This window comes from Capricornis sumatraensis, chromosome 2, assembly GCF_032405125.1.
Source record: "Capricornis sumatraensis isolate serow.1 chromosome 2, serow.2, whole genome shotgun sequence".
Taxonomy (NCBI): domain Eukaryota; kingdom Metazoa; phylum Chordata; class Mammalia; order Artiodactyla; family Bovidae; genus Capricornis; species Capricornis sumatraensis.
The window spans coordinates 109,517,195-109,540,809 of record NC_091070.1 but is presented as its reverse complement, the minus strand read 5'-3'; the positions used below and the strand labels follow the sequence as shown (position 1 = coordinate 109,540,809).

The 23,615-nt window shown below is 68.3% G+C and overlaps 15 non-coding genes across 15 annotated transcripts; 6 read left to right on the top strand and 9 right to left on the bottom strand.

Annotated features, from left to right (window-relative positions):
- Window positions 1-1,961: 1,961 nt before the first annotated feature.
- TRNAE-CUC (transfer RNA glutamic acid (anticodon CUC)) lies at window positions 1,962-2,033 on the bottom strand. The gene has a single exon. It is a non-coding gene; the product is annotated as a tRNA-Glu (tRNA).
- Window positions 2,034-2,311: 278 nt separating this feature from the next.
- Window positions 2,312-2,383, bottom strand: TRNAG-UCC (transfer RNA glycine (anticodon UCC)). Its single transcript has one exon. It is a non-coding gene; the product is annotated as a tRNA-Gly (tRNA).
- Window positions 2,384-3,138: 755 nt separating this feature from the next.
- On the bottom strand, window positions 3,139-3,210 carry TRNAD-GUC (transfer RNA aspartic acid (anticodon GUC)). The gene has a single exon. It is a non-coding gene; the product is annotated as a tRNA-Asp (tRNA).
- A 550-nt stretch (window positions 3,211-3,760) lies between these two features.
- Window positions 3,761-3,843, top strand: TRNAL-CAG (transfer RNA leucine (anticodon CAG)). The gene has a single exon. It is a non-coding gene; the product is annotated as a tRNA-Leu (tRNA).
- Window positions 3,844-5,322: 1,479 nt separating this feature from the next.
- TRNAG-GCC (transfer RNA glycine (anticodon GCC)) lies at window positions 5,323-5,393 on the top strand. The gene has a single exon. It is a non-coding gene; the product is annotated as a tRNA-Gly (tRNA).
- Window positions 5,394-10,163: 4,770 nt separating this feature from the next.
- On the bottom strand, window positions 10,164-10,235 carry TRNAE-CUC (transfer RNA glutamic acid (anticodon CUC)). Its single transcript has one exon. It is a non-coding gene; the product is annotated as a tRNA-Glu (tRNA).
- Window positions 10,236-10,513: 278 nt separating this feature from the next.
- TRNAG-UCC (transfer RNA glycine (anticodon UCC)) lies at window positions 10,514-10,585 on the bottom strand. Its single transcript has one exon. It is a non-coding gene; the product is annotated as a tRNA-Gly (tRNA).
- Window positions 10,586-11,340: 755 nt separating this feature from the next.
- TRNAD-GUC (transfer RNA aspartic acid (anticodon GUC)) lies at window positions 11,341-11,412 on the bottom strand. Its single transcript has one exon. It is a non-coding gene; the product is annotated as a tRNA-Asp (tRNA).
- A 550-nt stretch (window positions 11,413-11,962) lies between these two features.
- TRNAL-CAG (transfer RNA leucine (anticodon CAG)) lies at window positions 11,963-12,045 on the top strand. Its single transcript has one exon. It is a non-coding gene; the product is annotated as a tRNA-Leu (tRNA).
- A 1,479-nt stretch (window positions 12,046-13,524) lies between these two features.
- TRNAG-GCC (transfer RNA glycine (anticodon GCC)) lies at window positions 13,525-13,595 on the top strand. The gene has a single exon. It is a non-coding gene; the product is annotated as a tRNA-Gly (tRNA).
- A 4,766-nt stretch (window positions 13,596-18,361) lies between these two features.
- TRNAE-CUC (transfer RNA glutamic acid (anticodon CUC)) lies at window positions 18,362-18,433 on the bottom strand. Its single transcript has one exon. It is a non-coding gene; the product is annotated as a tRNA-Glu (tRNA).
- A 278-nt stretch (window positions 18,434-18,711) lies between these two features.
- TRNAG-UCC (transfer RNA glycine (anticodon UCC)) lies at window positions 18,712-18,783 on the bottom strand. Its single transcript has one exon. It is a non-coding gene; the product is annotated as a tRNA-Gly (tRNA).
- Window positions 18,784-19,538: 755 nt separating this feature from the next.
- Window positions 19,539-19,610, bottom strand: TRNAD-GUC (transfer RNA aspartic acid (anticodon GUC)). Its single transcript has one exon. It is a non-coding gene; the product is annotated as a tRNA-Asp (tRNA).
- Window positions 19,611-20,160: 550 nt separating this feature from the next.
- TRNAL-CAG (transfer RNA leucine (anticodon CAG)) lies at window positions 20,161-20,243 on the top strand. The gene has a single exon. It is a non-coding gene; the product is annotated as a tRNA-Leu (tRNA).
- A 1,479-nt stretch (window positions 20,244-21,722) lies between these two features.
- TRNAG-GCC (transfer RNA glycine (anticodon GCC)) lies at window positions 21,723-21,793 on the top strand. Its single transcript has one exon. It is a non-coding gene; the product is annotated as a tRNA-Gly (tRNA).
- Window positions 21,794-23,615: the final 1,822 nt, after the last annotated feature.

Below are 23,615 nucleotides of genomic sequence, written 5' to 3'. Positions count from 1 at the left end.
ATGGCAGACGGTGCTGCCGTGTCCGTGGCGGTGTCCGGACCCTCAGACCTCCCCGAGGTTTGCCCTCTGCGGGTGTGTACCCTGGAGGGATGACTGTGCTCGGTCACATGGGAGCTCTCCTTGGCACTCATGAAATCACAGCCACCCTACTCCCAACACCCCCCCAATCCCACCCTGAGCCCCCAGCAGTGTCATCGCTCTCCCGCCATCTTCCTCACGCCACAGCCCCCTCACTGTCATGGCCTGCCCTCTGCCTTTCCCGCCAGACTCCAGGCTCGGCCCCACCTCCACGCCACCAGCCCCCTGGGGCTCGGGCTATCCCTCACACGTCTTGCGCTGGCCAGCCTTGCCCTGGCATTCACCACTGCGGGCCTCCTTCTGGCTCCGCAGTCCCAGCCCTACCCCCACGCCCACCCCTACCTACTGCAGATCCGTCCCAGCCTCTCACATGTGCCTGGCACGGCGTCGCCACCGCGTCCATGCTTCTGTAGAGGCCCTGCTCCAGTGGCCTGCCGATCTTTCGGCCAGGTCCCCGCGAGCCCCACGCCGCCCCTTCCCGCCGGCCATCCACACAGACGCCCCGACCAAGCACCCCGGGGCCTGCCTCCCAGCTCCCAGCTCGCTGCCGCCCCCATTGCTCGCGATCGTTCTGCCTGGGTTCCTGATCCACGTGGGGCGCCCACCAGCCATGGCCCCAAGCACCTTTGGCCCATACTCTCCCCTCGCACTCTGACGCCCACGGCCCCGGCAGGGGCCTCGAGGATACCTCCTTTGGCGATGGCAAGCACACGTCAGGCCACAGGGGCTCCTTGCCCACAGGGGACTCGCCTTTGTGCCATCGCACCCGAGTGTGCCGCCCTCGCCGCACCTTGGTGCCCTTCGTCTGCCGTCCACTTCCCCTCCGAAGGACACAGTCCTTGAACAGACGTGCAACCCTTTGGGATAGGCGAGCCCGAGACGGGGCCAACAGGAGACTGTGGTGGAGGATCGCCCTCGCGGAGAGTTCCTCGGGGAAGACGATGACAGGGTGGGCAGAGGGATGGAGCGGATGCTGGATAGACAGTTTGGAGAGAATGGGAAACTATTCGATGTCATCACTAGGGGAGGGGTGCGCGGAACAGGGCGCTCTGTGTGTGTGTGTGCACCCGGGTGCCCGCCTTTGGTTACGAGTCAGGGAGAGAGGCCTGTGTAAATCTTGCCTCAGTCCGGGAGGATTGAGAGCTGTGGTCAGGCAAGGGAAACAGCATGATGGTCGGGTTGTCCTCCCTGGCAGGCATCACTGCCTCTGAGTGACTGAACTGCTACCGATGCCTCCCGGGCGCCGCGGTCCGCCTCCCAGAGCCCACTCGAGACCAGAACCCTCTTGGAGTCGCCAGCGGCATACGGGAGTCACAGCCAGCCCGGGACCTGGCACGCACTGGCCAAGCCGCCCAGAGAGGTGGCTGGCGTGAGGGACACGGCAAGGCAGGCGGTCCGTGGCCACGGCCCCCACTGCCAGAGGCAGATCCCCCTCGCTCGCCTTCGGCTGTGGCCACCGCCCCTGCCGCTGTTGGCCCCCAGCTGGCGACCACCACAGCCCCCAGCCCTACCCCCAGCCCTCCCGCCGCCCGCCCTTTCCAAGCCCACCTCCTCACCGCCACCGACAGCAGGAGCACCGGCACGAGCCCAGGAGCATCACCGCCACCACCAGGGACAGCAGCCGCAGGCCCTCAGGAGGGAGGGAGGCGGGGGGTGGATGGGAGGCCTCAGGCGCGTCGAGGTGGAAGCGGCGCGAGGTTGCCACTGCGGCCAAAACCTCTGCCCCGCGGGACGGCGGAGGTGGCCTGAATCGTGCTTGGGCTGGACGGGCAGGGTCCCGGGGGCCTCTGGCGCAGCGCTGAGCAAGCGTAGGCTAATAAAAGGGTGGCAGGGTGTCCGGCGAGGACATGGGCACGTGGCAGGCGGAGAGGAAGAAGAAAGGCTTCCCTGACCGGGAATCGAACCCGGGCCGCGGCGGTGAGAGCGCCGAATCCTAACCACTAGACCACCAGGGAGCGTCGGGGTTCAGCCCTCGCCTGCTCCTGGTGAACCCCGCGCCTCCATGCCACCCGCCCGTGCCACCTTGCTGCCTACACCCGGCCTTTGCAAGTCCAGCCGCCTGCCCCGGCGTGCCGTCTTGCTTTCAGCACCCTCAAAACACTGCGCGCGCCGCCGGCTTCTCGCACACACGCCAAAAGCCGCGGGCCAGCGGGCTGGCTCCCTGCTCCCACCTCTCTGTCCCCCGAACGCCCCTGCCCGGAGGGCGCTGGAACTCAGCAAAAGGTCGGCCCGCTGCGTTGGCCGGGAATCGAACCCGGGTCAACTGCTTGGAAGGCAGCTATGCTCACCACTATACCACCAACGCTCCACAGCCTGGGCGGCCGCCAGACGCCGGCCCCGGGCTCGCCCCAGCATGCTCTCGCCGCCGCCTCCGCATCCCTGCCCCGACGCCCCGTCAGCCGGAGGCTCTGCGCCGCCGCCGGCGCCCCCAACAGCCACGCGGCGCCCCAAGCGCGCCAGCGCTACGCAGTGGCCGGGATCCACCCGCCCGACCGCCCCAGGGCGGCGCCCCCGCGGCCTTGCGGCCCTCCGGCCCTTCGCTCCCCGCCGCGGCCAGCCAAAGCCTCCGCCCTCGCCCCCGGCGGGCAACGCGGGGCACGCAGCTTCCAGCACCCAGCTGGCCACAGCCCTACTCCACCGGGCGCTGGGCGAGGCCACTTCCCACGACGACAAGGGGACACGGGACCCACCTGCCTGCACGCGTCGGGGCGCCGTGCCGAGCCGCGCGGCGGGGCCGTCGCGAGCCTAGGAGCCCACTCAGGCAGCCACTGTGGGTCGGCGCGTGGGCGGCCGGCCGGCCGCCAGATCCGGCTGTGGTCGGGCAAGGCCGTGGGGTCGCCAAGGAGGCCCTCGCTCCGCCGTGGCGACCGTGCGCCCGCCGACGACAAAGGGCTCAGGCTGGAGCGCTGCACGCGCGGAGGGGGTCGCCGGGAGCTAGGCCGGGCACCGCCGTTGGCGGCCCTGGCGCCTCGCCCGAAGACGGCGGGAGGGGACGAAGGGCCCTTGGGGGCCTGGCGGCAGGACAGAGAGCGACCGCGGCCACCAAAAAGGGTGTGTTGCCTCCCCGTCGGGGAATCGAACCCCGGTCTCCCGCGTGACAGGCGGGGATACTCACCACTATACTAACGAGGACGGCGGCGACCGTCCTGCCGCCCGGCCGCTCTCGGGCTCTCGGGCTGCCTGCCGACGCCTCCCCTTGCCCAGCACGGGCCCCCGGCCACCACGGGTCCCGGCCCAACCGCGCACCAAACCAACCGCCTCGGTCACAGCGGCAGCCCGCCACCACGACGGGGACCCGGACCCCCGGGGCACTGGAGCCTCCCCAGCGCGCGCCGCCTCTTGCCTCCAACGCGGGCGTTCCGCCGGGAGAAGGGGGCGCGAGAAGGCAAGCGGGGCTGCGAGGACACGGTGGGCGCGCGCCGGCCGGCGTCGGGCCGGGAGAGGCGCGGGTGGGGAGGGGCCGGCCCGCCGAGGGCCCGGCTGGGTCCGCGGCGCGAGCGGCGGCGGAGCCCGGCGCCTCGGCCGGCCGCCGCGCGCCGGCTCCGTCGACCCCCACTCCGGACGGCCGCCTGCCTGCCTGCCTGCCTGGCGTGGCGCCCCGCGCGGCCCGCCGAGGGCGCCGGTGCTCGCGCCGCGTCGGGTCCCAGCCAGGCCAGCGGCCACGCGCCCAGCCAGGCCCGCCGTCAGGATGGCCGAGCGGTCTAAGGCGCTGCGTTCAGGTCGCAGTCTCCCCTGGAGGCGTGGGTTCGAATCCCACTCCTGACAAGCCAGCCTTTTGGCCCGCCGGACAAACGCACCCGTCCTCCCCGCGCCACTGCCTTTCTCCACACACGCCCTCCCGCCGCCACCGGCACCCCCACACCAGGAACCTTCAGTCCTTCTCAGCGCATCTTTGCTCGCCAGCTGGCTGCAGCTGCAGCTGCTGCTTTTCCTGCCTCCCTGCCTCCCCCTTGCCCACCCTCGCCCACACTCGCCCACCCTTCCACTTCCGCTCCCACGGCCCCGCCGCGCCCCGCCCACGGCCGCGCCGAACCACGCAGCCCCGCGGCGGGTGGCAAGCCCTCCTCCCTTCGCCGGCGCTCCGACTTCTGCACGGGGAACGGCCTCCTCGCCCTCGCAGCCTTGCTTCCACGGCCGCCCCCGCCAGCTCTCCCGCCAGGCCGGCACCCCGTCCTCCGCGCCCGCCCCGCCGGCCCGCCTGCGCTCCCCAGCCACAGCGAGGCGGCCGAGCCCCCGCCTTGCCCGCCGGCGGGGTGCCGCGTGCCCTCGACCCTTCTCCGCCTTGCGTTCTTGGCCGGGCCGCACCTGCCTGCCTGCCGCCCGCCCGGGACGCGTGCCATCCAGCCTTCCTGCTGGCCAGCGCACACCGGCCTTCCTGGCACGAGTCCGTCCCGGGAAGGGTGCTCCGCTGGGGAGGGAGCGGAAGCCCTGCCTGCCCGTCCAGCCCACCCACCGGCGCCCTGCCCGCGCCCCTGTCCTCGGCGCCACCGGGCACGTTCCCGTGGGAAGCCGCTGCCCCGGCCGGAGCCAAGCCCGCCCTGGCGCGCTCCCTGCCTCTCAGCCGGCAGTCCCCGAGCCAGGAGCCGCTCTGCCAAAGGGCCCCTGCTCACCACCACCAGCCCGTCAGAGCCGGACCCCGGAAGCGCGGTCGGCCAGAGCGCAGGAGCCAGGCTCACACGCCTTTGGGTCCTTGGGCCTGAGCGCCGTTCTGGGGTGGGGGTGGGGGTGGGGCCGGTGGCGGAGGCGCTCGGAGGCGTCGCCCTCCCGCGCTCGCGCTTCCCGCACAGCCCGAGCCCGGCGTCCCGGCCCGCGCCCGCTATCGCACGCCCCACCCCGGCCCGGCCGGAAAGCCAGCCCGCCAGGGGGACTTCGGGTCGGGACCCGGCGGTCGCTGAGAGGAAGGTCGGCGCGCGGCCGCAGCGAACACGCAGCGCCTGCACCTGACAGGGATCCCGGCGCCGGCTCCCGGCCCCCGCGCGCGACACCGACAGGGTCGCGGCGGCCGTGGTCGGCGCAGAAGGCGCGGGAGGGGCCGCGTGGGCCCGCGTCCCGCCGCTCCGGGCTCCCTCCGAGAGCGCCGCGCCCCGGGGTCCTGCACGTGCCCGGATCCTGGCTTTCAGGTCGCCCGCCCGTCGTCTCCTGCTCCAACGGAGCAGAGAGATGCCCACGGGCGAGCAGTGAGCAGCAGCGGGCGGGTGGCGGCCAGCGCCTCAGGGGCAGCGACGGGCGGCGCTGGCCACCGGTGCATGGGTGGTTCAGTGGTAGAATTCTCGCCTGCCACGCGGGAGGCCCGGGTTCGATTCCCGGCCCATGCAGCCACAGCGTCCCCTTTTGGTCCCACGGTGCGGCCCCAGAGCCGAACTAGGTCTGCGCGCTGAAACGCGCTCGAGGCAGCGCTCCTGCAAACGCTGGCTTGTTACCTGCCGCCCGCTGCCTCTCCCACGCAGACGCCCAGGACCCCTCCCCACCTCACCCACAAAAGGCCCTGCTGCCAAGCCTTCGTGGCCCCAGACCCTGCGGGCTCAGCCGCCCGTGCGTCCAGGCACCTTTCTTGTGTTGGCTCCCGTCCTCAACCGGACCCGTCCTCAACCGAGGGCTCGGGGATAGCACTGGCAGGAATACCCCACCGCTGGCAGCCGCCCGCACCACACTTTCATCTTCCACAACGTCCGTCTCCCAGTTCCCTGCCTCACTCTCCCCACACTCCGAGAGAAATCAATCACACTACGTTTGCACAGCCAGGAGCAAGGGAGCTGCCACATCTGGCAAGCATACCTCCCTTTGGCCTGGAGGGCCCCTGGACCATGTCTTGCAGAACGAGTTCCAAAGAAGTCCACCAGCTGCCGGCCCTGGCAGAAATAGGTTTCCAACAGCAATGCCCTCACCACCTCAAACACCACCCCTTCCCCCTGAAACCCTCTTGCGCGCCTCACCTCAGCATCAGCCCTACCCCAAGGGCACCCCCACCTCAGCATGCAGCCTCACCGTCCCCCTACTCCCCCACATGCACCCATCCCACCCCCAGCTCCCCGCCTCCCCCATCTCCACACACCCCCCCCACCACGCCCCGTTCCTCCCTGAGCCGTTCCAAATCCCACTCTTGTCAAGGAACCTGCCTTTGCATCTGTCCCACTGGCCTGCCTCCCCCCACCCCCCACTTCAAGCCACGGCCTGCTCCTTCTTCTGCTTCTTCGAACACAGGTAGAACGGATTCACATTCCTGGGTGAGTCTCAGGTGCCCGGCAAAGTGCTTCAGTCCCCTGTTCTTTGCCAGGTGGTCTCCCAGTGTAGGTGAAGGCGAGATCCAAATACGCTTCTCCTGCTCCAGAGGAAAGCTCTGTTGCTCATGTCCTGCAGGCACAGTCTTTCCTATCTCTTGATCCGCCTCCAACTTCGTCCCTCCCTGCCTTTCCCCTTGGGTAGCCCTATGTACGTTTTCGACGTCTCAAGGTCGCTTTCCCCTTTGCGCATAGATTCGTCTGTATTCGTCGTTAGAGTCCACAGAGCTTTCTCCCTATCCAAGCGACTCACTTCACTGAGCGGACCCTTCTGTGGGTCCGTCTGACCTCGAGGCCCATGGCGATGGCGGCTCCTTCTTGAGGGCTGCGTCATAATCCACGGTACAGATATCCCTCACGTTCTTGTGCCGGCCACGTGCCGACGGGCACTTGGGCGCTTCCCGCGGGTCTCGGCTCCGGCACAGAGGGCTGCGGTGACCCTGGGGGATGCCTGCATCTCTCCCCATTAGGGGTGTTTGTCGTCTTTTCCCGATGCGTGCCCAGGGGTGGCTTTCCTGGATCATAATGTAAGCTCTTCTCTTTCCTATTGCTGGACTGATCCTCGACTGACTGACTTCGACGGAGTAGCACTCGTTCTGGAAGTGTAGTTGATCTACACCCTGGTGTCCGTTTCCGCTGTACAGCGTTGGGGTTCAGTCCTGTCTGTGGGGGGGGGCTTATGTTTTCAGCTCGGTTTCCATTACGGGTGATGACAGGATATGGGACCTCATTCCCTGCGCTATCCCGCGTGTCCTTGTTCCTCCTCCCCTTCCTACGCAGTACTGGTCCGGTTGATCCGTTGAGCCCGGCTCCTCATTCATCCCTCCGTCCCTGACTGCGCCCTTGGGAAGCCCCAAGCGGCTTTCCTGTGTCTGAGAGTCTGTGGCTGGTTGGCCCAGGGATTAATTTGTACAACACTTTAGAGTCCACCCATCCGTGACCTTGTCTGTTTGACTTCCCTCACCAAGGGTAATATTCTGCAGCTCCAGCTGCCGTTGCTGCCAGAGAAACTTTCTGCCTCTTGTGGACGGCTCGGTGACATCCCATTCTCTCCCTTTCTCTGATACTGCATCTTGGTGGCTGAGCCTTTGGGGATGGGCACTAGCGTTTTCTCCACGTCTCGGCTATGGCAAACGGTGCTGCTGTGACCGTGGGGGTTGCGTGTGTCTTTCCGAATGAAGAGTTGCGTCTTTCGTGGATATGTACCCAGGGTGGGGTTGGCATAGCTCGCCTGTTTCCCGCTGACTTCGCTGCCTGCTGAGTTAGTTTTCTTTTGAAAGCTTACTCCGACGTCGTAGTCAGCGTTGTTGCGCAAGTACAGTGGATTCCCAAAACTGTGCTGGTTTCCGGTGGACCCCGGAGTGATCCTGTTTCGCGTGTGCGGATCTCGGATGTCATATATGTCTTCAGATTCTTTTCCCCTTGAGGTTACTCCAGGGCACTGACGCTTATTCCCTGTGTTGAACTGGATAACCTTGGCGCTTCTCCCTTTACACAGGGTCCTGCGTATCTGTGCGTTGCAGCTCCGCAGTCATCCCTCCACCGCTGCCTTTGCACTTGCGTTACCCTAAGGTGGGTTTCTGCGTGAGTCGGTTTCTCCCGGCAAATAGCTTCGTTTTGTATTATTTTCCATGCTCCACATGCCTCTGTCCAACGCGGTCGGACATTCTCCGCCGAGTGTAAGCTGCATCATTGCTTGTGACAAATGGCAATACTTGACGTTTTTCTTATGACTGAGTGATGGCTCCATGCTGCATCCATGCAACCCCTACTTGGGCCTGCCGTGTGTGGATGGGCGCTGGGGTTTGCTCCGTGTCCGCGCCATGGCAGACGGTGCTGCCGTGTCCGTGGCGGTGTCCGGACCCTCAGACCTCCCCGAGGTTTGCCCTCTGCGGGTGTGTACCCTGGAGGGATGACTGTGCTCGGTCACATGGGAGCTCTCCTTGGCACTCATGAAATCACAGCCACCCTACTCCCAACACCCCCCCCCAATCCCACCCTGAGCCCCCAGCAGTGTCATCGCTCTCCCGCCATCTTCCTCACGCCACAGCCCCCTCACTGTCATGGCCTGCCCTCTGCCTTTCCCGCCAGACTCCAGGCTCGGCCCCACCTCCACGCCACCAGCCCCCTGGGGCTCGGGCTATCCCTCACACGTCTTGCGCTGGCCAGCCTTGCCCTGGCATTCACCACTGCGGGCCTCCTTCTGGCTCCATCAGTCCCAGCCCTACCCCCACGCCCACCCCTACCTACTGCAGATCCGTCCCAGCCTCTCACATGTGCCTGGCACGGCGTCGCCACCGCGTCCATGCTTCTGTAGAGGCCCTGCTCCAGTGGCCTGCCGATCTTTCGGCCAGGTCCCCGCGAGCCCCACGCCGCCCCTTCCCGCCGGCCATCCACACAGACGCCCCGACCAAGCACCCCGGGGCCTGCCTCCCAGCTCCCAGCTCGCTGCCGCCCCCATTGCTCGCGATCGTTCTGCCTGGGTTCCTGATCCACGTGGGGCGCCCACCAGCCATGGCCCCAAGCACCTTTGGCCCATACTCTCCCCTCGCACTCTGACGCCCACGGCCCCGGCAGGGGCCTCGAGGATACCTCCTTTGGCGATGGCAAGCACACGTCAGGCCACAGGGGCTCCTTGCCCACAGGGGACTCGCCTTTGTGCCATCGCACCCGAGTGTGCCGCCCTCGCCGCACCTTGGTGCCCTTCGTCTGCCGTCCACTTCCCCTCCGAAGGACACAGTCCTTGAACAGACGTGCAACCCTTTGGGATAGGCGAGCCCGAGACGGGGCCAACAGGAGACTGTGGTGGAGGATCGCCCTCGCGGAGAGTTCCTCGGGGAAGACGATGACAGGGTGGGCAGAGGGATGGAGCGGATGCTGGATAGACAGTTTGGAGAGAATGGGAAACTATTCGATGTCATCACTAGGGGAGGGGTGCGCGGAACAGGGCGCTCTGTGTGTGTGTGTGTGTGTGTGTGTGTGTGTGTGCACCCGGGTGCCCGCCTTTGGTTACGAGTCAGGGAGGGAGGCCTGTGTAAATCTTGCCTCAGTCCGGGAGGATTGAGAGCTGTGGTCAGGCAAGGGAAACAGCATGATGGTCGGGTTGTCCTCCCTGGCAGGCATCACTGCCTCTGAGTGACTGAACTGCTACCGATGCCTCCCGGGCGCCGCGGTCCGCCTCCCAGAGCCCACTCGAGACCAGAACCCTCTTGGAGTCGCCAGCGGCATACGGGAGTCACAGCCAGCCCGGGACCTGGCACGCACTGGCCAAGCCGCCCAGAGAGGTGGCTGGCGTGAGGGACACGGCAAGGCAGGCGGTCCGTGGCCACGGCCCCCACTGCCAGAGGCAGATCCCCCTCGCTCGCCTTCGGCTGTGGCCACCGCCCCTGCCGCTGTTGGCCCCCAGCTGGCGACCACCACAGCCCCCAGCCCTACCCCCAGCCCTCCCGCCGCCCGCCCTTTCCAAGCCCACCTCCTCACCGCCACCGACAGCAGGAGCACCGGCACGAGCCCAGGAGCATCACCGCCACCACCAGGGACAGCAGCCGCAGGCCCTCAGGAGGGAGGGAGGCGGGGGGTGGATGGGAGGCCTCAGGCGCGTCGAGGTGGAAGCGGCGCGAGGTTGCCACTGCGGCCAAAACCTCTGCCCCGCGGGACGGCGGAGGTGGCCTGAATCGTGCTTGGGCTGGACGGGCAGGGTCCCGGGGGCCTCTGGCGCAGCGCTGAGCAAGCGTAGGCTAATAAAAGGGTGGCAGGGTGTCCGGCGAGGACATGGGCACGTGGCAGGCGGAGAGGAAGAAGAAAGGCTTCCCTGACCGGGAATCGAACCCGGGCCGCGGCGGTGAGAGCGCCGAATCCTAACCACTAGACCACCAGGGAGCGTCGGGGTTCAGCCCTCGCCTGCTCCTGGTGAACCCCGCGCCTCCATGCCACCCGCCCGTGCCACCTTGCTGCCTACACCCGGCCTTTGCAAGTCCAGCCGCCTGCCCCGGCGTGCCGTCTTGCTTTCAGCACCCTCAAAACACTGCGCGCGCCGCCGGCTTCTCGCACACACGCCAAAAGCCGCGGGCCAGCGGGCTGGCTCCCTGCTCCCACCTCTCTGTCCCCCGAACGCCCCTGCCCGGAGGGCGCTGGAACTCAGCAAAAGGTCGGCCCGCTGCGTTGGCCGGGAATCGAACCCGGGTCAACTGCTTGGAAGGCAGCTATGCTCACCACTATACCACCAACGCTCCACAGCCCGGGCGGCCGCCAGACGCCGGCCCCGGGCTCGCCCCAGCATGCTCTCGCCGCCGCCTCCGCATCCCTGCCCCGACGCCCCGTCAGCCGGAGGCTCTGCGCCGCCGCCGGCGCCCCCAACAGCCACGCGGCGCCCCAAGCGCGCCAGCGCTACGCAGTGGCCGGGATCCACCCGCCCGACCGCCCCAGGGCGGCGCCCCCGCGGCCTTGCGGCCCTCCGGCCCTTCGCTCCCCGCCGCGGCCAGCCAAAGCCTCCGCCCTCGCCCCCGGCGGGCAACGCGGGGCACGCAGCTTCCAGCACCCAGCTGGCCACAGCCCTACTCCACCGGGCGCTGGGCGAGGCCACTTCCCACGACGACAAGGGGACACGGGACCCACCTGCCTGCACGCGTCGGGGCGCCGTGCCGAGCCGCGCGGCGGGGCCGTCGCGAGCCTAGGAGCCCACTCAGGCAGCCACTGTGGGTCGGCGCGTGGGCGGCCGGCCGGCCGCCAGATCCGGCTGTGGTCGGGCAAGGCCGTGGGGTCGCCAAGGAGGCCCTCGCTCCGCCGTGGCGACCGTGCGCCCGCCGACGACAAAGGGCTCAGGCTGGAGCGCTGCACGCGCGGAGGGGGTCGCCGGGAGCTAGGCCGGGCACCGCCGTTGGCGGCCCTGGCGCCTCGCCCGAAGACGGCGGGAGGGGACGAAGGGCCCTTGGGGGCCTGGCGGCAGGACAGAGAGCGACCGCGGCCACCAAAAAGGGTGTGTTGCCTCCCCGTCGGGGAATCGAACCCCGGTCTCCCGCGTGACAGGCGGGGATACTCACCACTATACTAACGAGGACGGCGGCGACCGTCCTGCCGCCCGGCCGCTCTCGGGCTCTCGGGCTGCCTGCCGACGCCTCCCCTTGCCCAGCACGGGCCCCCGGCCACCACGGGTCCCGGCCCAACCGCGCACCAAACCAACCGCCTCGGTCACAGCGGCAGCCCGCCACCACGACGGGGACCCGGACCCCCGGGGCACTGGAGCCTCCCCAGCGCGCGCCGCCTCTTGCCTCCAACGCGGGCGTTCCGCCGGGAGAAGGGGGCGCGAGAAGGCAAGCGGGGCTGCGAGGACACGGTGGGCGCGCGCCGGCCGGCGTCGGGCCGGGAGAGGCGCGGGTGGGGAGGGGCCGGCCCGCCGAGGGCCCGGCTGGGTCCGCGGCGCGAGCGGCGGCGGAGCCCGGCGCCTCGGCCGGCCGCCGCGCGCCGGCTCCGTCGACCCCCACTCCGGACGGCCGCCTGCCTGCCTGCCTGCCTGGCGTGGCGCCCCGCGCGGCCCGCCGAGGGCGCCGGTGCTCGCGCCGCGTCGGGTCCCAGCCAGGCCAGCGGCCACGCGCCCAGCCAGGCCCGCCGTCAGGATGGCCGAGCGGTCTAAGGCGCTGCGTTCAGGTCGCAGTCTCCCCTGGAGGCGTGGGTTCGAATCCCACTCCTGACAAGCCAGCCTTTTGGCCCGCCGGACAAACGCACCCGTCCTCCCCGCGCCACTGCCTTTCTCCACACACGCCCTCCCGCCGCCACCGGCACCCCCACACCAGGAACCTTCAGTCCTTCTCAGCGCATCTTTGCTCGCCAGCTGGCTGCAGCTGCAGCTGCTGCTTTTCCTGCCTCCCTGCCTCCCCCTTGCCCACCCTCGCCCACACTCGCCCACCCTTCCACTTCCGCTCCCACGGCCCCGCCGCGCCCCGCCCACGGCCGCGCCGAACCACGCAGCCCCGCGGCGGGTGGCAAGCCCTCCTCCCTTCGCCGGCGCTCCGACTTCTGCACGAGGAACGGCCTACTCGCCCTCGCAGCCTTGCTTCCACGGCCGCCCCCGCCAGCTCTCCCGCCAGGCCGGCACCCCGTCCTCCGCGCCCGCCCCGCCGGCCCGCCTGCGCTCCCCAGCCACAGCGAGGCGGCCGAGCCCCCGCCTTGCCCGCCGGCGGGGTGCCGCGTGCCCTCGACCCTTCTCCGCCTTGCGTTCTTGGCCGGGCCGCACCTGCCTGCCTGCCGCCCGCCCGGGACGCGTGCCATCCAGCCTTCCTGCTGGCCAGCGCACACCGGCCTTCCTGGCACGAGTCCGTCCCGGGAAGGGTGCTCCGCTGGGGAGGGAGCGGAAGCCCTGCCTGCCCGTCCAGCCCACCCACCGGCGCCCTGCCCGCGCCCCTGTCCTCGGCGCCACCGGGCACGTTCCCGTGGGAAGCCGCTGCCCCGGCCGGAGCCAAGCCCGCCCTGGCGCGCTCCCTGCCTCTCAGCCGGCAGTCCCCGAGCCAGGAGCCGCTCTGCCAAAGGGCCCCTGCTCACCACCACCAGCCCGTCAGAGCCGGACCCCGGGAGCGCGGTCGGCCAGATCGCAGGAGCCAGGCTCACACGCCTTTGGGTCCTTGGGCCTGAGCGCCGTTCTGGGGTGGGGGTGGGGGTGGGGCCGGTGGCGGAGGCGCTCGGAGGCGTCGCCCTCCCGCGCTCGCGCTTCCCGCACAGCCCGAGCCCGGCGTCCCGGCCCGCGCCCGCTATCGCACGCCCCACCCCGGCCCGGCCGGAAAGCCAGCCCGCCAGGGGGACTTCGGGTCGGGACCCGGCGGTCGCTGAGAGGAAGGTCGGCGCGCGGCCGCAGCGAACACGCAGCGCCTGCACCTGACAGGGATCCCGGCGCCGGCTCCCGGCCCCCGCGCGCGACACCGACAGGGTCGCGGCGGCCGTGGTCGGCGCAGAAGGCGCGGGAGGGGCCGCGTGGGCCCGCGTCCCGCCGCTCCGGGCTCCCTCCGAGAGCGCCGCGCCCCGGGGTCCTGCACGTGCCCGGATCCTGGCTTTCAGGTCGCCCGCCCGTCGTCTCCTGCTCCAACGGAGCAGAGAGATGCCCACGGGCGAGCAGTGAGCAGCAGCGGGCGGGTGGCGGCCAGCGCCTCAGGGGCAGCGACGGGCGGCGCTGGCCACCGGTGCATGGGTGGTTCAGTGGTAGAATTCTCGCCTGCCACGCGGGAGGCCCGGGTTCGATTCCCGGCCCATGCAGCCACAGCGTCCCCTTTTGGTCCCACGGTGCGGCCCCAGAGCCGAACTAGGTCTGCGCGCTGAAACGCGCTCGAGGCAGCGCTCCTGCAAACGCTGGCTTGTTACCTGCCGCCCGCTGCCTCTCCCACGCAGACGCCCAGGACCCCTCCCCACCTCACCCACAAAAGGCCCTGCTGCCAAGCCTTCGTGGCCCCAGACCCTGCGGGCTCAGCCGCCCGTGCGTCCAGGCACCTTTCTTGTGTTGGCTCCCGTCCTCAACCGGACCCGTCCTCAACCGAGGGCTCGGGGATAGCACTGGCAGGAATACCCCACCGCTGGCAGCCGCCCGCACCACACTTTCATCTTCCACAACGTCCGTCTCCCAGTTCCCTGCCTCACTCTCCCCACACTCCGAGAGAAATCAATCACACTACGTTTGCACAGCCAGGAGCAAGGGAGCTGCCACATCTGGCAAGCATACCTCCCTTTGGCCTGGAGGGCCCCTGGACCATGTCTTGCAGAACGAGTTCCAAAGAAGTCCACCAGCTGCCGGCCCTGGCAGAAATAGGTTTCCAACAGCAATGCCCTCACCACCTCAAACACCACCCCTTCCCCCTGAAACCCTCTTGCGCGCCTCACCTCAGCATCAGCCCTGCCCCAAGAGCACCCCACCTCAGCCTGCAGCCTCACCGTCCCCCTACGCCCCCACATGCACCCATCCCACCCCCCAGCTCCGCGCCTCCCCCATCTCCACACACCCCCCCCACCACGCCCCGTTCCTCCCTGAGCCGTTCCAAATCCCACTCTTGTCAAGGAACCTGCCTTTGCATCTGTCCCACTGGCCTGCCTCCCCCCACCCCCCACTTCAAGCCACGGCCTGCTCCTTCTTCTGCTTCTTCGAACACAGGTAGAACGGATTCACATTCCTGGGTGAGTCTCAGGTGCCCGGCAAAGTGCTTCAGTCCCCTGTTCTTTGCCAGGTGGTCTCCCAGTGTAGGTGAAGGCGAGATCCAAATACGCTTCTCCTGCTCCAGAGGAAAGCTCTGTTGCTCATGTCCTGCAGGCACAGTCTTTCCTATCTCTTGATCCGCCTCCAACTTCGTCCCTCCCTGCCTTTCCCCTTGGGTAGCCCTATGTACGTTTTCGACGTCTCAAGGTCGCTTTCCCCTTTGCGCATAGATTCGTCTGTATTCGTCGTTAGAGTCCACAGAGCTTTCTCCCTATCCAAGCGACTCACTTCACTGAGCGGACCCTTCTGTGGGTCCGTCTGACCTCGAGGCCCATGGCGATGGCGGCTCCTTCTTGAGGGCTGCGTCATAATCCACGGTACAGATATCCCTCACGTTCTTGTGCCGGCCACGTGCCGACGGGCACTTGGGCGCTTCCCGCGGGTCTCGGCTCCGGCACAGAGGGCTGCGGTGACCCTGGGGGATGCCTGCATCTCTCCCCATTAGGGGTGTTTGTCGTCTTTTCCCGATGCGTGCCCAGGGGTGGCTTTCCTGGATCATAATGTAAGCTCTTCTCTTTCCTATTGCTGGACTGATCCTCGACTGACTGACTTCGACGGAGTAGCACTCGTTCTGGAAGTGTAGTTGATCTACACCCTGGTGTCCGTTTCCGCTGTACAGCGTTGGGGTTCAGTCCTGTCTGTGGGGGGGGGGCTTATGTTTTCAGCTCGGTTTCCATTACGGGTGATGACAGGATATGGGACCTCATTCCCTGCGCTATCCCGCGTGTCCTTGTTCCTCCTCCCCTTCCTACGCAGTACTGGTCCGGTTGATCCGTTGAGCCCGGCTCCTCATTCATCCCTCCGTCCCTGACTGCGCCCTTGGGAAGCCCCAAGCGGCTTTCCTGTGTCTGAGAGTCTGTGGCTGGTTGGCCCAGGGATTAATTTGTACAACACTTTAGAGTCCACCCATCCGTGACCTTGTCTGTTTGACTTCCCTCACCAAGGGTAATATTCTGCAGCTCCAGCCGCCGTTGCTGCCAGTGAAACTTTCTGCCTCTTGTGGACGGCTCGGTGACATCCCATTCTCTCCCTTTCTCTGATACTGCATCTTGGTGGCTGAGCCTTTGGGGATGGGCACTAGCGTTTTCTCCACGTCTCGGCTATGGCAAACGGTGCTGCTGTGACCGTGGGGGTTGCGTGTGTCTTTCCGAATGAAGAGTTGCGTCTTTCGTGGATATGTACCCAGGGTGGGGTTGGCATAGCTCGCCTGTTTCCCGCTGACTTCGCTGCCTGCTGAGTTAGTTTTCTTTTGAAAGCTTACTCCGACGTCGTAGTCAGCGTTGTTGCGCAAGTACAGTGGATTCCCAAAACTGTGCTGGTTTCCGGTGGACCCCGGAGTGATCCTGTTTCGCGTGTGCGGATCTCGGATGTCATATATGTCTTCAGATTCTTTTCCCCTTGAGGTTACTCCAGGGCACTGACGCTTATTCCCTGTGTTGAACTGGATAACCTTGGCGCTTCTCCCTTTACACAGGGTCCTGCGTATCTGTGCGTTGCAGCTCCGCAGTCATCCCTCCACCGCTGCCTTTGCACTTGCGTTACCCTAAGGTGGGTTTCTGCGTGAGTCGGTTTCTCCCGGCAAATAGCTTCGTTTTGTATTATTTTCCATGCTCCACATGCCTCTGTCCAACGCGGTCGGACATTCTCCGCCGAGTGTAAGCTGCATCATTGCTTGTGACAAATGGCAATACTTGACGTTTTTCTTATGACTGAGTGATGGTTCCATGCTGCATCCATGCAACCCCTACTTGGGCCTGCCGTGTGTGGATGGGCGCTGGGGTTTGCTCCGTGTCCGCGCCATGGCAGACGGTGCTGCCGTGTCCGTGGCGGTGTCCGGACCCTCAGACCTCCCCGAGGTTTGCCCTCTGCGGGTGTGTACCCTGGAGGGATGACTGTGCTCGGTCACATGGGAGCTCTCCTTGGCACTCATGAAATCACAGCCACCCTACTCCCAACACCCCCCCAATCCCACCCTGAGCCCCCAGCAGTGTCATCGCTCTCCCGCCATCTTCCTCACGCCACAGCCCCCTCACTGTCATGGCCTGCCCTCTGCCTTTCCCGCCAGACTCCAGGCTCGGCCCCACCTCCACGCCACCAGCCCCCTGGGGCTCGGGCTATCCCTCACACGTCTTGCGCTGGCCAGCCTTGCCCTGGCATTCACCACTGCGGGCCTCCTTCTGGCTCCGCAGTCCCAGCCCTACCCCCACGCCCACCCCTACCTACTGCAGATCCGTCCCAGCCTCTCACATGTGCCTGGCACGGCGTCGCCACCGCGTCCATGCTTCTGTAGAGGCCCTGCTCCAGTGGCCTGCCGATCTTTCGGCCAGGTCCCCGCGAGCCCCACGCCGCCCCTTCCCGCCGGCCATCCACACAGACGCCCCGACCAAGCACCCCGGGGCTTGCCTCCCAGCTCCCAGCTCGCTGCCGCCCCCATTGCTCGCGATCGTTCTGCCTGGGTTCCTGATCCACGTGGGGCGCCCACCAGCCATGGCCCCAAGCACCTTTGGCCCATACTCTCCCCTCGCACTCTGACGCCCACGGCCCCGGCAGGGGCCTCGAGGATACCTCCTTTGGCGATGGCAAGCACACGTCAGGCCACAGGGGCTCCTTGCCCACAGGGGACTCGCCTTTGTGCCATCGCACCCGAGTGTGCCGCCCTCGCCGCACCTTGGTGCCCTTCGTCTGCCGTCCACTTCCCCTCCGAAGGACACAGTCCTTGAACAGACGTGCAACCCTTTGGGATAGGCGAGCCCGAGACGGGGCCAACAGGAGACTGTGGTGGAGGATCGCCCTCGCGGAGAGTTCCTCGGGGAAGACGATGACAGGGTGGGCAGAGGGATGGAGCGGATGCTGGATAGACAGTTTGGAGAGAATGGGAAACTATTCGATGTCATCACTAGGGGAGGGGTGCGCGGAACAGGGCGCTCTGTGTGTGTGTGTGTGTGTGTGTGTGTGTGTGCACCCGGGTGCCCGCCTTTGGTTACGAGTCAGGGAGGGAGGCCTGTGTAAATCTTGCCTCAGTCCGGGAGGATTGAGAGCTGTGGTCAGGCAAGGGAAACAGCATGATGGTCGGGTTGTCCTCCCTGGCAGGCATCACTGCCTCTGAGTGACTGAACTGCTACCGATGCCTCCCGGGCGCCGCGGTCCGCCTCCCAGAGCCCACTCGAGACCAGAACCCTCTTGGAGTCGCCAGCGGCATACGGGAGTCACAGCCAGCCCGGGACCTGGCACGCACTGGCCAAGCCGCCCAGAGAGGTGGCTGGCGTGAGGGACACGGCAAGGCAGGCGGTCCGTGGCCACGGCCCCCACTCCCAGAGGCAGATCCCCCTCGCTCGCCTTCGGCTGTGGCCACCGCCCCTGCCGCTGCTGGCCCCCAGCTGGCGACCACCACAGCCCCCAGCCCTACCCCCAGCCCTCCCGCCGCCCGCCCTTTCCAAGCCCACCTCCTCACCGCCACCGACAGCAGGAGCACCGGCACGAGCCCAGGAGCATCACCGCCACCACCAGGGGCAGCAGCCGCAGGCCCTCAGGAGGGAGGGAGGCGGGGGGTGGATGGGAGGCCTCAGGCGCGTCGAGGTGGAAGCGGCGCGAGGTTGCCACTGCGGCCAAAACCTCTGCCCCGCGGGACGGCGGAGGTGGCCTGAATCGTGCTTGGGCTGGACGGGCAGGGTCCCGGGGGCCTCTGGCGCAGCGCTGAGCAAGCGTAGGCTAATAAAAGGGTGGCAGGGTGTCCGGCGAGGACATGGGCACGTGGCAGGCGGAGAGGAAGAAGAAAGGCTTCCCTGACCGGGAATCGAACCCGGGCCGCGGCGGTGAGAGCGCCGAATCCTAACCACTAGACCACCAGGGAGCGTCGGGGTTCAGCCCTCGCCTGCTCCTGGTGAACCCCGCGCCTCCATGCCACCCGCCCGTGCCACCTTGCTGCCTACACCCGGCCTTTGCAAGTCCAGCCGCCTGCCCCGGCGTGCCGTCTTGCTTTCAGCACCCTCAAAACACTGCGCGCGCCGCCGGCTTCTCGCACACACGCCAAAAGCCGCGGGCCAGCGGGCTGGCTCCCTGCTCCCACCTCTCTGTCCCCCGAACGCCCCTGCCCGGAGGGCGCTGGAACTCAGCAAAAGGTCGGCCCGCTGCGTTGGCCGGGAATCGAACCCGGGTCAACTGCTTGGAAGGCAGCTATGCTCACCACTATACCACCAACGCTCCACAGCCCGGGCGGCCGCCAGACGCCGGCCCCGGGCTCGCCCCAGCATGCTCTCGCCGCCGCCTCCGCATCCCTGCCCCGACGCCCCGTCAGCCGGAGGCTCTGCGCCGCCGCCGGCGCCCCCAACAGCCACGCGGCGCCCCAAGCGCGCCAGCGCTACGCAGTGGCCGGGATCCACCCGCCCGACCGCCCCAGGGCGGCGCCCCCGCGGCCTTGCGGCCCTCCGGCCCTTCGCTCCCCGCCGCGGCCAGCCAAAGCCTCCGCCCTCGCCCCCGGCGGGCAACGCGGGGCACGCAGCTTCCAGCACCCAGCTGGCCACAGCCCTACTCCACCGGGCGCTGGGCGAGGCCACTTCCCACGACGACAAGGGGACACGGGACCCACCTGCCTGCACGCGTCGGGGCGCCGTGCCGAGCCGCGCGGCGGGGCCGTCGCGAGCCTAGGAGCCCACTCAGGCAGCCACTGTGGGTCGGCGCGTGGGCGGCCGGCCGGCCGCCAGATCCGGCTGTGGTCGGGCAAGGCCGTGGGGTCGCCAAGGAGGCCCTCGCTCCGCCGTGGCGACCGTGCGCCCGCCGACGACAAAGGGCTCAGGCTGGAGCGCTGCACGCGCGGAGGGGGTCGCCGGGAGCTAGGCCGGGCACCGCCGTTGGCGGCCCTGGCGCCTCGCCCGAAGACGGCGGGAGGGGACGAAGGGCCCTTGGGGGCCTGGCGGCAGGACAGAGAGCGACCGCGGCCACCAAAAAGGGTGTGTTGCCTCCCCGTCGGGGAATCGAACCCCGGTCTCCCGCGTGACAGGCGGGGATACTCACCACTATACTAACGAGGACGGCGGCGACCGTCCTGCCGCCCGGCCGCTCTCGGGCTCTCGGGCTGCCTGCCGACGCCTCCCCTTGCCCAGCACGGGCCCCCGGCCACCACGGGTCCCGGCCCAACCGCGCACCAAACCAACCGCCTCGGTCACAGCGGCAGCCCGCCACCACGATGGGGACCCGGACCCCCGGGGCACTGGAGCCTCCCCAGCGCGCGCCGCCTCTTGCCTCCAACGCGGGCGTTCCGCCGGGAGAAGGGGGCGCGAGAAGGCAAGCGGGGCTGCGAGGACACGGTGGGCGCGCGCCGGCCGGCGTCGGGCCGGGAGAGGCGCGGGTGGGGAGGGGCCGGCCCGCCGAGGGCCCGGCTGGGTCCGCGGCGCGAGCGGCGGCGGAGCCCGGCGCCTCGGCCGGCCGCCGCGCGCCGGCTCCGTCGACCCCCACTCCGGACGGCCGCCTGCCTGCCTGCCTGCCTGGCGTGGCGCCCCGCGCGGCCCGCCGAGGGCGCCGGTGCTCGCGCCGCGTCGGGTCCCAGCCAGGCCAGCGGCCACGCGCCCAGCCAGGCCCGCCGTCAGGATGGCCGAGCGGTCTAAGGCGCTGCGTTCAGGTCGCAGTCTCCCCTGGAGGCGTGGGTTCGAATCCCACTCCTGACAAGCCAGCCTTTTGGCCCGCCGGACAAACGCACCCGTCCTCCCCGCGCCACTGCCTTTCTCCACACACGCCCTCCCGCCGCCACCGGCACCCCCACACCAGGAACCTTCAGTCCTTCTCAGCGCATCTTTGCTCGCCAGCTGGCTGCAGCTGCAGCTGCTGCTTTTCCTGCCTCCCTGCCTCCCCCTTGCCCACCCTCGCCCACACTCGCCCACCCTTCCACTTCCGCTCCCACGGCCCCGCCGCGCCCCGCCCACGGCCGCGCCGAACCACGCAGCCCCGCGGCGGGTGGCAAGCCCTCCTCCCTTCGCCGGCGCTCCGACTTCTGCACGGGGAACGGCCTACTCGCCCTCGCAGCCTTGCTTCCACGGCCGCCCCCGCCAGCTCTCCCGCCAGGCCGGCACCCCGTCCTCCGCGCCCGCCCCGCCGGCCCGCCTGCGCTCCCCAGCCACAGCGAGGCGGCCGAGCCCCCGCCTTGCCCGCCGGCGGGGTGCCGCGTGCCCTCGACCCTTCTCCGCCTTGCGTTCTTGGCCGGGCCGCACCTGCCTGCCTGCCGCCCGCCCGGGACGCGTGCCATCCAGCCTTCCTGCTGGCCAGCGCACACCGGCCTTCCTGGCACGAGTCCGTCCCGGGAAGGGTGCTCCGCTGGGGAGGGAGCGGAAGCCCTGCCTGCCCGTCCAGCCCACCCACCGGCGCCCTGCCCGCGCCCCTGTCCTCGGCGCCACCGGGCACGTTCCCGTGGGAAGCCGCTGCCCCGGCCGGAGCCAAGCCCGCCCTGGCGCGCTCCCTGCCTCTCAGCCGGCAGTCCCCGAGCCAGGAGCCGCTCTGCCAAAGGGCCCCTGCTCACCACCACCAGCCCGTCAGAGCCGGACCCCGGGAGCGCGGTCGGCCAGATCGCAGGAGCCAGGCTCACACGCCTTTGGGTCCTTGGGCCTGAGCGCCGTTCTGGGGTGGGGGTGGGGGTGGGGCCGGTGGCGGAGGCGCTCGGAGGCGTCGCCCTCCCGCGCTCGCGCTTCCCGCACAGCCCGAGCCCGGCGTCCCGGCCCGCGCCCGCTATCGCACGCCCCACCCCGGCCCGGCCGGAAAGCCAGCCCGCCAGGGGGACTTCGGGTCGGGACCCGGCGGTCGCTGAGAGGAAGGTCGGCGCGCGGCCGCAGCGAACACGCAGCGCCTGCACCTGACAGGGATCCCGGCGCCGGCTCCCGGCCCCCGCGCGCGACACCGACAGGGTCGCGGCGGCCGTGGTCGGCGCAGAAGGCGCGGGAGGGGCCGCGTGGGCCCGCGTCCCGCCGCTCCGGGCTCCCTCCGAGAGCGCCGCGCCCCGGGGTCCTGCACGTGCCCGGATCCTGGCTTTCAGGTCGCCCGCCCGTCGTCTCCTGCTCCAACGGAGCAGAGAGATGCCCACGGGCGAGCAGTGAGCAGCAGCGGGCGGGTGGCGGCCAGCGCCTCAGGGGCAGCGACGGGCGGCGCTGGCCACCGGTGCATGGGTGGTTCAGTGGTAGAATTCTCGCCTGCCACGCGGGAGGCCCGGGTTCGATTCCCGGCCCATGCAGCCACAGCGTCCCCTTTTGGTCCCACGGTGCGGCCCCAGAGCCGAACTAGGTCTGCGCGCTGAAACGCGCTCGAGGCAGCGCTCCTGCAAACGCTGGCTTGTTACCTGCCGCCCGCTGCCTCTCCCACGCAGACGCCCAGGACCCCTCCCCACCTCACCCACAAAAGGCCCTGCTGCCAAGCCTTCGTGGCCCCAGACCCTGCGGGCTCAGCCGCCCGTGCGTCCAGGCACCTTTCTTGTGTTGGCTCCCGTCCTCAACCGGACCCGTCCTCAACCGAGGGCTCGGGGATAGCACTGGCAGGAATACCCCACCGCTGGCAGCCGCCCGCACCACACTTTCATCTTCCACAACGTCCGTCTCCCAGTTCCCTGCCTCACTCTCCCCACACTCCGAGAGAAATCAATCACACTACGTTTGCACAGCCAGGAGCAAGGGAGCTGCCACATCTGGCAAGCATACCTCCCTTTGGCCTGGAGGGCCCCTGGACCATGTCTTGCAGAACGAGTTCCAAAGAAGTCCACCAGCTGCCGGCCCTGGCAGAAATAGGTTTCCAACAGCAATGCCCTCACCACCTCAAACACCACCCCTTCCCCCTGAAACCCTCTTGCGCGCCTCACCTCAGCATCAGCCCTGCCCCAAGAGCACCCCACCTCAGCCTGCAGCCTCACCGTCCCCCTACGCCCCCACATGCACCCATCCCACCCCCCAGCTCCGCGCCTCCCCCATCTCCACACACCCCCCCCACCACGCCCCGTTCCTCCCTGAGCCGTTCCAAATCCCACTCTTGTCAAGGAACCTGCCTTTGCATCTGTCCCACTGGCCTGCCTCCCCCCACCCCCCACTTCAAGCCACGGCCTGCTCCTTCTTCTGCTTCTTCGAACACAGGTAGAACGGATTCACATTCCTGGGTGAGTCTCAGGTGCCCGGCAAAGTGCTTCAGTCCCCTGTTCTTTGCCAGGTGGTCTCCCAGTGTAGGTGAAGGCGAGATCCAAATACGCTTCTCCTGCTCCAGAGGAAAGCTCTGTTGCTCATGTCCTGCAGGCACAGTCTTTCCTATCTCTTGATCCGCCTCCAACTTCGTCCCTCCCTGCCTTTCCCCTTGGGTAGCCCTATGTACGTTTTCGACGTCTCAAGGTCGCTTTCCCCTTTGCGCATAGATTCGTCTGTATTCGTCGTTAGAGTCCACAGAGCTTTCTCCCTATCCAAGCGACTCACTTCACTGAGCGGACCCTTCTGTGGGTCCGTCTGACCTCGAGGCCCATGGCGATGGCGGCTCCTTCTTGAGGGCTGCGTCATAATCCACGGTACAGATATCCCTCACGTTCTTGTGCCGGCCACGTGCCGACGGGCACTTGGGCGCTTCCCGCGGGTCTCGGCTCCGGCACAGAGGGCTGCGGTGACCCTGGGGGATGCCTGCATCTCTCCCCATTAGGGGTGTTTGTCGTCTTTTCCCGATGCGTGCCCAGGGGTGGCTTTCCTGGATCATAATGTAAGCTCTTCTCTTTCCTATTGCTGGACTGATCCTCGACTGACTGACTTCGACGGAGTAGCACTCGTTCTGGAAGTGTAGTTGATCTACACCCTGGTGTCCGTTTCCGCTGTACAGCGTTGGGGTTCAGTCCTGTCTGTGGGGGGGGGGCTTATGTTTTCAGCTCGGTTTCCATTACGGGTGATGACAGGATATGGGACCTCATTCCCTGCGCTATCCCGCGTGTCCTTGTTCCTCCTCCCCTTCCTACGCAGTACTGGTCCGGTTGATCCGTTGAGCCCGGCTCCTCATTCATCCCTCCGTCCCTGACTGCGCCCTTGGGAAGCCCCAAG